The following is a 3,459-nucleotide window of genomic DNA, read 5'->3' as shown; positions in this document are numbered from 1 at the left end:
CAGTGTCTTTTTTTTTTTTTTGTATAGTTAACACACTACCGCATGTGTCTTTAGCTAGCCCCGTCCCGGTGGTATTTTCTAGCCACTAACCTTGCCTGGTACTGTATGGGGGTTGTAAATTGGCATGGAAATTCAAAGCAGGTTCTTGTTGGTGCACAGCACAAATTAGTTATATGTGGGGATGGTGGTTTTCTCATCTTCAGTTGTCTCTGATGCAGCTTATGCGAAATAATTGTTCTGTTAACTGAATACCACTCTGTAATGGCAAACAAAGTTGCAGCTGTTTTGTTGACATTCTGAATGCTTCTAAGTAAATTCCGTTTTTTATTAGTGTTGTTGTCCTTGCCATAGGTCTGACCTTTTTCTTCTTGAAGGGAAGCTTGACTTGCTTTTGCCCATTTTGTTTTTTTGTGTTTTTTAAAATATATATTTTATTGATTTTTTTACAGAGAGGAAGGGAGAGGGAGAGAGAGTTAGAAACATCAGATGAGAGAGAAACATCGACCAGCTGCCTCCTGCACACCCCCTACTGGGGATGTGCCTGCAACCAAGATACATGCCCTTGACTGGAATCGAACCTGGGACCCTTCAGTCTGCAGGCCGACACTCTATCCACTGAGCCAAACCAGCCGGGGGAACTTTTGCCCATTTTGAATCATTTAATTACAGTGTTTATCTTTTCATATAGTTAGCTGATAAAATGCTTTTGTCTACACACCCTGCATAATTGTGATGTGAGTAATGAGAGTTGAATTGAGACAGTTTTCATCCATAACAAACTCAAAGTCTTGGTCAGTTGATAATTTTCACATAGCCCAGTTACACTTACAAAGTGAAAAGTAACTGCTCTACTCACGCATGGGATTTATTAGAATCAAACATTTGCAAGTCTGTCCTTGAAGGACTAATAGAAAAGTATGTTCTAATCTTTACATGAGGACTTGACATTTTTTTTTAACTCCCATTACCATGTAATGGCAGTTATGTTTGCAGTTCCCACATTAAAGAAGGCCTGAGAATGTATCCCCAAAAGCGTGAGCTTAAAATACAAGACTGCGGTATGAAGTTTTTTGTTGACATTAGTCCTGGCAAAGGCTCTGAAGAAAAAAAAAAAAAAGTGCTGACTGTAAAGGTCTTTTATTTATCTAAATATGGATTGCTTAGGAAACTTGAGACTCCATGAAAGGTATTTTTAATTAATTGGGCCGACTTTTAAAATTGTATGCCACATTTAAGATCGAGTATATTTTCCCAATTATAGTTTGCCCCTTTATAAAATCAAATAGACATGAGGGAAATAAACTTTGTATCACAGATTGAATTGTCCAATTTTTCTGAATTTGATTTTTATAAGACTCAAAACTCATTAGGGTCATGTTTATCCACTTAGCTGTTTAGGAAACAATTTGGTAATTTTGTGGTTTTTGACATTCTCTTACAGTGCCAGTGTTTTAAAATGGTGTTCTTGTAATTTTACATGCTTTTGTGATGGAGTGCTGTTTTGTTATATAATTTTGACTTGGATATTTTCACTTGCATTTGTTTATGCAATTTCAGGAGGAATACTGAACATCTGAGTCCTGGATGATACTAATAAACTAATAATTGCAGAGGTTTCTCTCTCACCTCAATGTTTATCTATCTATCATCTATCTATCTATCTATCTATCTATCTATCTATCATCTATCTACCTATCATCTATCTATCTATCTATCTATCATCTCTCTATCTATCATCTCTCTTTCTTTCTTTCTCAAAATCAATATAAACATATCTCAGGGTGAGGATTAAAAAAATAAATAAAAAGACACAGGGAGAGAAATGCCCAGAGAGACTGGGAGCAGTGAAATCGAGACCCAGGGGGGCCAGCCACAGAGGTGACTGCCTGCTGAGAGACACACAGATGGGCAGATAGACACATGGCGGTCCCTTGGGGCTCAAGGCCACCCACCCTGTCACTGCAGGTGAAGGCCTACTATGGGCAGATGCTCACTGTTCACCTGTTCGTAGTGTGCCTGGGCCTGACCCTGGTAGTCTTGCTATGCAGCTATGAGGTGCTTCATGAGGCTCTGGTAGAGCAGGCAGCCACCTTCAGAGGGCACCCAGAGATGGCCATTTCCAAGAGGACCAACCAGGAGGATGGTGAGGCCTGGTGAGGTGTGGGAGGGAGGGCAGGGCTCTGGGACAGGATCAACCAACTCCCTCCAGGTGGCAAGGTGGGCTACCTGAAGAAGAGCGGAAATGGGAGCCTGCTCTACAGCGTGGTCAGCACGGCTGAGCCAGATGTCGACGAGGAGGAGACCCACCTGGTGAACCTGAGCTCCCTCTCCAGCAAGCTGCTTCCCGGCTTCAGCTTCACCACTCTGGGCTTCAAAGATGAGAGAAGGAGCAAAGTCACCTTTCTCTCAAGTGCCAGTACTGCACTTTCAGTGCATAATAATTCTGTATTTGGAAACTTGAAATCAGACGAAACGGAGCTTCTGTATTCTGCCTATGGAGATGAGACAGGTGTGCAGTGTGCGCTGAGCCTGCAGAAGTTTGTGAAGGATACTGGGAGCTACAGCAAGAGAATGGTGGACGACCTCTGGACCAGATCACAGGCAGAGACCACTCCCGGATGCTCTTCCAGCTGAGGCAGAGGAGAAATGTCATGATGAAGCCATCAGATGAAGTAAAGACCGGGAACTCCCAGGAGATGGTGGCTCTGTGCTGGATTTCATGTCAATGAAATCGTATTCTGACGTCTCTTTGGACATCTCCATGTTCAGCTCTCTGGAGAAAGTGAAGAAGGAGCTGGACCATGATGACAGCCATCTGAACTTGGACGAGACGACAAAGCTCCTACAGGATCTGCATGAGGCGCAAGCAGAGCGTGGGGGTTCCCAGCCGTCGTCCAACCTCAGCTCCCTGTCTAACACCTCCGACAGGGATCAGCACCACCTGGGAAGCCCTTCTCGCCTCAGTATTGGAGCAGCCAGATGTGACCCATGACCCGTATGAATTTCTTCAGTCTCCAGAACCTGCAGCCTCTACAAAGAGCTAGCCTTGTAGATAGTCATTAATGGGTTTTTTTGTTTTGTTTTTATTTGCATGTACAGAGTTTTTGTTGTGAGACAAGGACTATATGTTCCCTTGGGCTTGCAGGAAGCAGAGCAGGGAGGGGGTGAATTGTCTCTGATCATATCGGCCGCATGTGGACCTAGTGTTTCTGTAGATAGTCCTGTGAACCTGAATAGTGGAAATCCTAAATAAAGGGTGTATAAAGAATATATATATAAAGAATATATATATAAAGCACTCAGATAGACCGTGGGACATAATATGTGCTCAATAAACATTGCTTCCTTCCCCCCCCCACCCCCCCACCCCCCGCGCCAATACCAATTTGTGCACAAATCCTCTTTTGCCCATTTACACATTACAATGCACTATGCTGCCCTGGACAACTACATAAAATT

The 3,459-nt window shown here is 43.2% G+C and overlaps 1 pseudogene across 1 annotated transcript; it reads left to right on the top strand.

The window, feature by feature from the left end:
- The first annotated feature begins 1,920 nt into the window (after positions 1–1,920).
- Positions 1,921–3,044, top strand: LOC308235941 (bromodomain-containing protein 9-like; annotated as a pseudogene). The gene is made up of 2 exons: positions 1,921–2,143; positions 2,177–3,044. The product of its transcript is annotated as a bromodomain-containing protein 9-like (transcript).
- Positions 3,045–3,459: the final 415 nt, after the last annotated feature.

Source organism: Plecotus auritus, assembly GCF_963455305.1.
Source record: "Plecotus auritus genome assembly, chromosome: 10".
Classification (NCBI taxonomy): Eukaryota; Metazoa; Chordata; class Mammalia; order Chiroptera; family Vespertilionidae; genus Plecotus; species Plecotus auritus.
The sequence above is the reverse complement of the archived record's forward strand: the minus strand, read 5'-3'. Positions and strand labels throughout refer to the sequence as shown.